The sequence below is a fragment of the Ranitomeya imitator genome, chromosome 1 (assembly GCF_032444005.1).
Source record: "Ranitomeya imitator isolate aRanImi1 chromosome 1, aRanImi1.pri, whole genome shotgun sequence".
Taxonomy (NCBI): Eukaryota; Metazoa; Chordata; class Amphibia; order Anura; family Dendrobatidae; genus Ranitomeya; species Ranitomeya imitator.
Genome location: NC_091282.1, coordinates 908,923,321 through 908,935,102, shown reverse-complemented (window position 1 = coordinate 908,935,102; position 11,782 = coordinate 908,923,321). Strand labels below are relative to the sequence as shown.

General features: G+C 49.0%; 1 protein-coding gene across 3 annotated transcripts in view; it reads right to left on the bottom strand.

Annotated features, from left to right (window-relative positions):
* The window catches only part of LOC138654579 (uncharacterized), an 89,240-nt gene that overhangs the window by 45,138 nt on the left and 32,320 nt on the right, over positions 1-11,782 (bottom strand). The gene's annotated exons all lie outside the window — the stretch shown is intronic.

The window sequence follows — 11,782 nt, the reverse complement described above, 5'->3', positions numbered from 1 at the left end:
CTGTCCTCCACCTCCTTCCTCCTCCCCCCCTCCCTCTCTCACCTGGCTTCATTTCTTGGACACTTGAATGGTACAAGTTGAATGGTGTCGGTCAGATTTGACTTTAGTCAGACATGACATCGTTTCAAGTGATATCTTTAAGTGTATCGTTAGAAATATGCCAGGAATCGGCCAGACAGTAAGACTAATCACTGTATCCTAATTTTACTTTCTTCCCCTGCTATTTAACCATATTCACATTTGCCCTCACTATTTTCACTCCACTAATCCTCACCCCTATCCTTCTCACCAGGGCCGTATTTAGAGTTTCTGCTGCCCTAGGCACTTTTAGTGCTGCCTCCCCCATTGGTGAGTATGACACTATCGGCAGTGACTTTGGCAAAAATCGCTGATGTGAAAGTCGCCTTTTGCAGCAGATCCGACAGTTTTTCCGCATCTGCCGCGTAAGGGATCACTTACGGCAACACTGCGTTTGGCCTCATTCATTCCCTATGGGACTTACAGACATGTGCGGCACTTGCGGTTTTGCCGCCATCCGGCAAATGCGGTACTTGCAGCAATGAGAAAAAACACTGCTAGCAGTGTTTTATGACATACAAAAATAAGCCAGCATGTAGGATTTATAACATAAATACTAACTCAATTATAACATATTAAATATAGGAGGACTAGAGTTTTTAGTATTATAAATATCATTTATTGAGCACAAAAAAAACATAAAAAATACAGAAAAATTTTAAGTATCACATGTAATATATAAGCATGAAAATGTGAAGGATAGTGTGATCCCTATAGTGCAAAAACGCAAAGGGGTCGTAATCCTGGACTACAAGAGGCAGCGATGCACAATGTGAAAATACAATGAATGGCATGGATTCAACTAAGTTTGAACAGCACATATACTGGCAGGTAAGGCAATGTCCTTCCTTGTAACCAATCAAACAGTTCCAGCCGTGCACCGATACCTCTATAACATCAAGGGCACTTATTGTCCACAAACAAAGATAGCATGATAAAAGGGTTAATTACCCATAGCCTGTATGATGCCGTCCAGGACGCGACCCCTCTCCCCGACGCGCGTTTCGCTAGAGTAAATCTCGCTTCCTCAAGGGGGAGGAAGCCCCCTTGAGGAAGCGAGATTTACTCTCGCGAAACGCGCGTCGGGGAGAGAGGTCGCGTCCTGGACGGCATCATACAGGCTATGGGTAATTAACCCTTTTATCATGCTATCTTTGTTTGTGGACAATAAGTGCCCTTGATGTTATAGAGGTATCGGTGCACGGCTGGAACTGTTTGATTGGTTACAAGGAAGGACATTGCCTTACCTGCCAGTATATGTGCTGTTCAAACTTAGTTGAATCCATGCCATTCATTGTATTTTCACATTGTGCATCGCTGCCTCTTGTAGTCCAGGATTACGACCCCTTTGCGTTTTTGCACTATAGGGATCACACTATCCTTCACATTTTCATGCTTATATATTACATGTGATACTTAAAATTTGTCTGTATTTTTTATGTTTTTTGTGCTCAATAAATGATATTTTTAATACTAAAAACTCTAGTCCTCCTATATTTAATAGCAGTGTTTTATGTATCACCGTAAGTGCAAAACCGCAATTGCCGCACATGTTCGCAAGTAGCCATCACTACCTGTCCCTGCACCTTGCTAGCTCATCCCTATCCAACCCTCCATGACCTATAACTACACTATAAAGCTTCAGAAAAGCAATTTATTAACTGACATATTCCTATGATGAGGGCTCTAGGCTACGGCGTAGACTGGGACGGGCAGTCTCCGGGTCTCCATCCTCTCTGTGCACACCCTCAGTCCCTGCCTCACTGCCTGTGCACAGACCTCCCTCCACCGGACCCGGTAATCGCCTCTCACAGTGGCATACCAGCAGAGGTGTATCTAGGGTTTCTGGCACCCGGGGAAAGAATTCATTTTGGTGCCCCCCCTCCGCCAAGGACATATGTGATTTGCACACTCAGTCATGTGCCCACGAGCTCCTCTCCCTAATGCTCTCAATGTTCAGTGAAAAACTAAGAGAAGCAGAAGAGAAGCTCATTGTCGCAGGACCATAAGGGTATGTGTCCACGTTCAGGATTGCATCAGGATTTGGTCAGGATTTTTCATTAGTATTTGTAAGCCAAAACCAGGAGTGGAACAATTAGAGGAAAAGTATAATAGAAACATATGCACCACTTCTGTATTTATCACCCACTCCTGGTTTTGGCTTACAAATACTGATGAAAAATCCTGACCAAATCCTGATGCAATCCTGAACGTGGACACATACCCTAAGTCTGAAAATCGTATGAGTGACGTGTCCATGTAACGACTACTGGAACTTGCAGAGCTGAATCCTGACATCGCAGCTTCTGAATTCTCACAACGCATGCACTGCACACTTTTAGGATTCTCCCTTGCCGGTGGACGGTCATGTCAGCACAAGTATGTGATTTGTATACTTCTGACCACATCCCGACTAGACGTGCCTGGCCTCGCTCAGTTCATTTTCATTGACGGAGGTCACGCATGTCTAGTCAGCACGTGACCGCATTAATGTAAATCCCCAGCATGAGAGAATCCTGACAGCGTGCAGTGCGCACTGTGAGAATTCAGAAGTCTGCAGTCACAAAGAATGACTGCAGACTCATCACACGCCTAGACATCCCCTTTAAAGGGACTCTGTCACCTGAATTTGGAGGGAACAATTTTCAGCCATAGGAGCGGGGTTTACGGGTGTTTGATTCACCCTTTCCTTACCCGCTGGCTGCAATATTGGATTGAAGCTCATTCTCATTGTCTGCACAAAATATGACCCCCACACTGTCCCTCTTATGGTACATACTCTTCATACTGACCTCTCCTTTCTATACCGGTCCCCTCTTCACACTGTCCTCTCACACTGTGCCCCCCCTATAGGGCCCAGTATTTATACTCCATATTTATACTCCATCCTCCCACCCTGCATTCATGGCTCCCCCATCCTACCACCCTGCATTCATGGCTCCCCCATCCTCCCACCCTGCGTTCATGGCTCCCCCATCCTTCTCCCCTGCGTGCATGGCTCCCCCATCCTCCCACCCTGCGTTCATGGCTCCCCCATCCTTCTCCCCTGCGTTCATGGCTCCCCCATCCTTCTCCCCTGCGTTCATGGCTCCCCCATCCTTCTCCCCTGCGTTCATGGCTCCCCCATCCTTTTCCCCTGCGATCATGGCTCCCCCATCCTTCTCCCCTGCGTTCATGGCTCCCCCATCCTTCTCCCCTGTGTGCATGGCTCCCCATCCTTCTCCCCTGTGTGCATGGCTCCCCATCCTTCTCCCCTGCGTGCATGGCTCCCCCATCCTCCCACCCTGCGTTCATGGCTCCCCCATCCTTCTCACCTGCGTTCATGGCTCCCCCATCCTCCCACCCTGCGTTCATGGCTCCCCCATCCTTCTCCCGTGCGTGCATGGCTCCCCCATCCTTCTCCCCTGCGTGCATGGCTCCCCATTCTTCTCCCCTGCGTGCATGGCTCCCCCATCCTTCTCCCCTGTGTGCATGGATCCCCATCCTTCTCCCCTGTGTGCATGGATCCCCATCCTTCTCACCTGTGTGCATGGCTCCCCATCCTTCCCCCCCCATCCTTCTCCCCTGTGTGCATGGCTCCTGTTATGACCTGGTGGTCAGGACAATAATGGACCTGGTGGTTAAGAGCACACGGAATGACCTGATAGTTACTGATAATAAAGGACGAGCTCTGGAACGTGGGAACTCTGCTGACCGCAATCCCTAATCCTATCACACACACTAGAAATAGCCGTGGATTGCTCCTAAAGCTCCCTATGCAACTCGGCACAGCCTAAGGAACTAGCTAGCCCTGAAGATAGAAAAATAAAGCCTACCTTGCCTCAGAGAAATTCCCCAAAGGAAAAGGCAGCCCCCCACATATAATGACTGTGAGTAAAGATGAAAATACAAACACAGAGATTAAATAGATTTAGCAAAGTGAGGCCCGACTTACTGAACAGACTGAGGATAGGAAAGGTTGCTTTGCGGTCAGCACAAAAACCTACAAAAAGACCACGCAGAGGGCGCAAAAAGACCCTCCGCACCGACTCACGGTGCGGAGGCGCTCCCTCTGCGTCCCAGAGCTTCCAGCAAGCAAGACAACAATAAAAATAGCAAGCTGGACAGAAAAATAGCAAACCACAGAAAAACAAGCGGAACTTAGCTTCTGCTGGGAAGACAAGTCACAAGAACGATCCAGGAGTGAACTAGACCAATACTGGAACATTGACAGGTGGCATGGAGCAAAGATCTAAGTGGAGTTAAATAGAGCAGCCAGCTAACGAATCAACCTCGTCAACTGTGGAAGGAAACTCAGAAACACCCACCAGAGGAAGTCCATGGACAGAACCAGCCGAAGTACCATTCATGACCACAGGAGGGAGCCCGACAACAGAATTCACAACAGGCTCCCCATCCTTCTCCCCTGTGTGCATGGCTCCCCATCCTTCTCCCCTGTGTGCATGGCTCCCCATCCTTCTCCCCTGTGTGCATGGCTCCCCATCCTTATCCCCTGTGTGCATGGATCCCCATCCTTCTCCCCTGCGTGCATGGCTCCCCCATCCTTCTCCCCTGTGTGCATGGCTCCCCATCCTTCTCCCCTGCGTGCATGGCTCCCCCATCCTTCTCCCCTGTGTGCATGGCTCCCCATCCTTCTCCCCTGTGTGCATGGCTCCCCATCCTTCTCCCCTGTGTGCATGGCTCCCCATCCTTCTCCCCTGTGTGCATGGCTCCCCATCCTTCTCCCCTGTGTGCATGGCTCCCCATCCTTCTCCCCTGTGTGCATGGCTCCCCATCCTTCTCCCCTGTGTGCATGGCTCCCCATCCTTCTCCCCTGTGTGCATGGCTCCTTATCCTTCTCCCCCGTGTGCATGGCTCCCCATCCTTCTCTACTGTGTGCATGGCTCCCCATCCTTCTCCCTTGTGTGCATGGCTCCCCATCCTTCTCCCCTGTGTGCATGGCTCCCCACCTTTTTTCCCTGTCATACTTACCTCTCACCACGCAGCACAGAACTTCCTGTGTGCATGGCTCCCCATCCTTCTCCCCTGTGTGCATGGCTCCCCATCCTTCTCCCTTGTGTGCTTGGCTCCCCCATCCTTCTCCCCTGTGTGCATGGCTCTCCATCCTTCTCCCCTGCGTGCATGGCTCCCCCATCCTTCTCCCCTGTGTGCATGGCTCCCCCATCCTTCTCCCCTGTGTGCATGGCTCCCCATCCTTCTCCCCTGTGTGCATGGCTCCCCATCCTTCTCCCCTGTGTGCATGGCTCCCCATCCTTCTCCCCTGTGTGCATGGCTCCCCATCCTTCTCCCTTGTGTGCATGGCTCCCCATCCTTCTCCCGTGTGCATGGCTCCCCATCCTTCTCCCCTGTGTGCATGGCTCCCCATCCTTCTCCCCTGTGTGCATGGCTCCCCATCCTTCTCCCTTGTGTGCATGGCTCCCCATCCTTCTCCCCTGTGTGCATGGCTCCCCATCCTTCTCCCCTGTGTGCATGGCTCCCCATCCTTCTCCCTTGTGTGCATGGCTCCCCATCCTTCTCCCTTGTGTGCATGGCTCCCCCATCCTTCTCCCCGGTGTGCATGGCTCCCCATCCTTCTCCCCTGCGTGCATGGCTCCCCCATCCTTCTCCCCTGTGTGCATGGCTCCCCATCCTTCTCCCCTGTGTGCATGGCTCCCCATCCTTCTCCCCTGTGTGCATGGCTCCTTATCCTTCTCCCCTGTGTGCATGGCTCCCCTGTTGTGAATTCTGTGGCCAAGCTCCCTCCTGTGGTCGTGAGTGGTACTTCGGCTGGTTCTGTCTATGAGCTTCCTTTGGTGGATGAGAGTGGTACTGCGGCTTCTGAGTTTCCTTCCTCAGGTGATGAGGTTAAGTCGTTAGGTGCTGCTCTATTTAACTCCACCTGGTGCTTTGATCCTGGCCTCCAGTCAATGTTCTAGTATTGGTCTTGCTTCCTCCTGGATCGTTCCTGTGGCCTCTCTATCCTGCATAAGCTAAGTTCTGCTTGTGTTATTTTTGTTTGCTATATTTTCTGTCCAGCTTGCTATATTGGTTTTTCTTGCTTGCTGGAAGCTCTGAGACGCAGAGGGAGCACCTCCGTACCGTTAGTCGGTGCGGAGGGTCTTTTTGCCCCTCTGCGTGGTTGTTTGTAGGTTTTTGTGTTGACCGCAAAGCTATCTTTCCTATCCTCGGTCTATTCGGGCCTCACTTTGCTAAATCTATTTCATCTCTGTGTTTGTATTTTCATCTCTACTCACAGTCATTATATGTGGGGGGCTGCCTTTTCCTTTGGGGAATTTCTCTGAGGCAAGGTAGGCTTATTTTTCTATCTTTAGGGCTAGTTAGTTTCTCAGGCTGTGCCGAGTTGCATAGGGAGCGTTAGGCGCAATCCACGGCTACCTCTAGTGTGGTGTGATAGGATTAGGGATTGCGGTCAGCAGAGTTCCCACGTCTCAGAGCTCGTCCTATGTTTTTGGTAATTGTCAGGTCACTTTGTGTGCTCTGAACTTCAAGGTCCATTGTGGTTCTGAATTACCTGTTCATAACAGTACTGGAGGCCCAAAGTACTAATGCTTCTCAATAGAGGGAAAAGAGAAGTTCTGAGACCATTTTTTTTTCTTTGCACTGTGTTCTGTCTTTCTTTTCCCCTTTACATCAGGGTGGTTCAGAACACAGGTGTGGACATGGACATTCAGGGTCTGTTCTCTTTGATGGATAATCTCGCTATAAATGTACAGAATATTCAAGATTTAGTGGTTCAGAATCCTATGTTAGAACCTAAAATTCCTATTCCTGAGTTATTTTCTGGAGATAGAACTAAGTTTTTGAATTTTAAAAATAATTGTAAACTATTTCTGGCTTTGAAACCCCGCTCCTCTGGTGACCCAGTTCAACAAGTTAAGATCATTATTTCTTTATTACGTGGCGATCCTCAAGACTGGGCATTTTCCCTTGCGCCAGGAGATCCTGCATTATGTAATATTGATGCGTTTTTCCTGGCGCTCGGATTGCTGTACGATGAACCTAATTCTGTGGATCAGGCAGAGAAAAATTTGCTGGCTCTGTGTCAGGGTCAGGATGAGATAGAGATTTATTGTCAGAAGTTTAGAAAGTGGTCCGTGCTCACTCAATGGAATGAATGTGCGCTGGCAGCTATTTTCAGAAAGGGTCTCTCTGAAACCTTTAAGGATGTCATGGTGGGATTTCCTATGCCTGCTGGTCTGAATGAGTCTATGTCTTTGGCCATTCAGATCGGTCGACGCTTGCGTGAGCGTAAATCTGTGCACCATTTGGCGGTATTATCTGAGCATAAACCTGAGCCTATGCAGTGCGATAGGACTTTGACCAGAGCTGAAAGGCGAGAACACAGATGTCAGAATGGGCTGTGTTTCTACTGTGGTGATTCCACTCATGCTATCTCAGATTGTCCTAAGCGCACTAAGCGGTTCGCTAGGTCTGCCACCATCGGTACGGTACAGTCGAAATTTCTTTTGTCCGTTACTTTGATCTGCTCTTTGTCTTCCTATTCTGTCATGGCATTTGTGGATTCAGGCGCTGCCCTGAATTTGATGGACTTGGAGTTTGCCAGGCGCTGTGGGTTTGTCTTGGAGCCCTTGCAGTGTCCTATTCCATTGAGAGGAATTGATGCTACGCCTTTGGCCAAGAATATGCCTCAGTATTGGACCCAGCTGACCATGTGCATGGCTCCTGCGCACCAAGAGGATATTCGCTTTCTGGTGTTGCATAATCTGCATGATGTGGTCGTGTTGGGGTTGCCATGGCTACAAGTCCATAACCCAGTATTAGATTGGAAATCAATGTCTGTGTCCAGCTGGGGTTGTCAGGGGGTACATGGTGATGTTCCATTTCTGTCTATCTCATAATCCACCCCTTCTGAGGTCCCAGAGTTCTTGTCTGATTACCGGGATGTATTCGATGAGCCCAAGTCCAATGCCCTACCTCCGCATAGGGATTGTGATTGTGCTATCGATTTGATTCCTGGTAGTAAGTTTCCTAAAGGTCGACTGTTTAATTTATCTGTACCTGAGCACGCCGCTATGCGGAGTTACGTGAAGGAGTCTTTGGAGAAGGGTCATATTCGCCCGTCATCGTCGCCATTGGGAGCGGGGTTCTTTTTTGTGGCCAAGAAGGATGGTTCGCTGAGACCTTGTATTGATTACCGCCTTCTAAATAAAATTACGGTCAAATTTCAGTACCCCTTGCCGCTGCTGTCTGATTTGTTTGCTCGGATTAAGGGGGCTAGTTGGTTCACCAAGATAGATCTTCGTGGTGCATATAATCTTGTGCGTATTAAACGGGGCGATGAATGGAAAACAGCATTTAATACGCCCGAAGGCCATTTTGAGTACCTGGTTATGCCATTCGGGCTTTCTAATGCTCCATCAGTGTTTCAGTCCTTTATGCATGACATCTTCCGAGAGTACCTGGATAAATTCCTGATTGTATACTTGGATGATATTTTGGTCTTCTCGGATGATTGGGAGTCTCATGTGAAGCAGGTCAGAATGGTGTTCCAGGTCCTGCGTGCTAATTCTTTGTTTGTGAAGGGGTCAAAGTGTCTCTTTGGTGTTCAGAAGGTTTCATTTTTGGGGTTCATTTTTTCTCCTTCTACTATCGAGATGGACCCTGTTAAAGTTCAGGCCATTTATGATTGGACTCAGCCAACATCTCTGAAGAGTCTGCAGAAGTTCCTGGGCTTTGCTAATTTTTATCGTCGCTTCATCAATAATTTTTCTAGTATTGCTAAACCGTTGACTGATTTAACCAAGAAGGGTGCTGATGTGGTCAATTGGTCTTCTGCTGCTGTGGAAGCTTTTCAGGAGTTGAAGCGTCGTTTTTCTTCTGCCCCTGTGTTGTGCCAACCAGATGTTTCGCTTCCGTTCCAGGTCGAGGTTGATGCTTCGGAAATTGGAGCAGGGGCTGTTTTGTCGCAGAGAAGTTCTGATTGCTCGGTGATGAAACCATGCGCCTTCTTTTCCAGGAAATTTTCGCCTGCTGAGCGAAATTATGATGTTGGCAATCGTGAGTTGCTAGCCATGAAGTGGGCATTCGAGGAGTGGCGTCATTGGCTTGAAGGAGCTAAGCATCGCGTGGTGGTCTTGACTGATCACAAGAACTTGACTTATCTCGAGTCTGTCAAACGGTTGAATCCTAGACAGGCTCGTTGGTCGCTGTTTTTCTCCCGTTTTGACTTTGTGGTTTCGTACCTTCCGGGCTCTTAAAATGTGAAGGCGGATGCCCTGTCTAGGAGTTTTGTGCCCGATTCTCCGGGTTTGCCTGAGCCGGTGGGTATTCTCAAAGAGGGGGTAATTTTGTCTGCCATCTCCCCTGATTTGCGGCGGGTGCTGCAAAAATTTCAGGCTAATAGACCTGACCGTTGCCCAGCGGAGAAACTGTTTGTCCCTGATAGGTGGACGAATAAAGTTATCTCTGAGGTTCATTGTTCGGTGTTGGCTGGTCATCCTGGAATCTTTGGTACCAGAGATTTGGTGGCTAGATCCTTTTGGTGGCCGTCTCTGTCGCGGGATGTGCGTTCTTTTGTGCAGTCCTGTGGGATTTGTGCTTGGGCTAAGCCCTGCTGTTCTCGTGCCAGTGGGTTGCTTTTGCCCTTGCCGGTCCCGAAGAGGCCTTGAACACATATCTCTATGGATTTTATTTCGGATCTCCCCGTCTCTCAAAGAATGTCGGTCATTTGGGTGGTTTGTGATCGCTTCTCTAAGATGGTCCATTTGGTGCCCTTGTCTAAATTGCCTTCCTCCTCTGATTTGGTGCCATTGTTTTTCCAGCATGTGGTTCGTTTACATGGCATTCCAGAGAACATCGTTTCTGACAGAGGTTCCCAGTTTGTTTCGAGGTTTTGGCGAGCCTTTTGTGCTAGGATGGGCATTGATTTGTCTTTTTCCTCGGCTTTCCATCCTCAGACAAATGGCCAGTCTGAACGAACCAATCAGACCTTGGAAACATATCTGAGATGTTTTGTTTCTGCTGATCAGGATGATTGGGTGTCCTTTTTGCCTTTGGCTGAGTTCGCCCTTAATAATCGGGCCAGCTCGGCTACTTTGGTTTCGCCGTTTTTCTGCAATTCTGGGTTCCACCCTCGTTTCTCTTCAGGGCAGGTTGAGTCTTCGGACTGTCCTGGTGTGGATACTGTGGTGGATAGGTTGCAGCAGATTTGGACTCATGTAGTGGACAATTTGACTTTGTCCCAGGAGAAGGCTCAACGTTTCGCTAACCGCAGGCGCTGTGTGGGTCCCCGACTTCGTGTTGGGGATTTGGTTTGGTTGTCATCTCGTTATATTCCTATGAAGGTTTCTTCTCCTAAATTTAAGCCTCGTTTCATTGGTCCATATAGGATTTCTGAGGTTCTTAATCCTGTGTCTTTTCGTTTGACTCTTCCAGCTTCTTTTTCCATCCATAACGTGTTCCATAGGTCATTGTTGCGGAGATACGTGGCACCTGTGGTTCCATCTATTGATCCTCCTGCTCCGGTTTTGGTTGAAGGGGAATTGGAGTATATAGTGGAGAAGATTTTGGATTCTCGTGTTTCGAGACGGAAACTCCAGTATCTGGTTAAGTGGAAAGGTTATGGTCAGGAAGATAATTCCTGGGTCTTTGCCTCTGATGTCCATGCTGCCGATCTGGTTCGTGCCTTTCATGTGGCTCATCCTGGTCGGCCTGGGGGCTCTGGTGAGGGTTCGGTGACCCCTCCTCAAGGGGGGGGTACTGTTGTGAATTCTGTGGCCAAGCTCCCTCCTGTGGTCGTGAGTGGTACTTCGGCTAGTTCTGTCTATGAGTTTCCTTTGGTGGATGAGAGTGGTACTGCGGCTTCTGAGTTTCCTTCCTCAGGTGATGAGGTTAAGTCGTTAGGTGCTGCTCTATTTAACTCCACCTGGTGCTTTGATCCTGGCCTCCAGTCAATGTTCTAGTATTGGTCTTGCTTCCTCCTGGATCGTTCCTGTGGCCTCTCTATCCTGCATAAGCTATGTTCTGCTTGTGTTATTTTTGTTTGCTATATTTTCTGTCCAGCTTGCTATATTGGTTTTTCTTGCTTGCTGGAAGTTCTGAGACGCAGAGGGAGCACCTCCGTACCGTTAGTCGGTGCGGAGGGTCTTTTTGCCCCTCTGCGTGGTTGTTTGTAGGTTTTTGTGTTGACCGCAAAGCTATCTTTCCTATCCTCGGTCTATTCAGGAAGTCGGGCCTCACTTTGCTAAATCTATTTCATCTCTGTGTTTGTATTTTCATCTTTACTCGCAGTCATTATATGTGGGGGGCTGCCTTTTCCTTTGGGGAATTTCTCTGAGGCAAGGTAGGCTTATTTTTCTATCTTTAGGGCTAGTTAGTTTCTCAGGCTGTGCCGAGTTGCATAGGGAGCGTTAGGCGCAATCCACGGCTACCTCTAGTGTGGTGTGATAGGATTAGGGATTGCGGTCAGCAGAGTTCCCACGTCTCAGAGCTCGTCCTATGTTTTTGGTAATTGTCAGGTCACTTTGTGTGCTCTGAACTTCAAGGTCCATTGTGGTTCTGAATTACCTGTTCATAACACTCCCCATCCTTCTCCCCTGTGTGCATGGCTCCCCACCTTTTTTCCCTGTCATACTTACCTCTCACCACGCAGCACAGAACTTCCTGGCACCTCTGCAGCGTCTTCCTTCCTGTCTTCAGCGGTCACATGGTAGCGCTAATTAAGGTGAGATGAATATGCGCATAT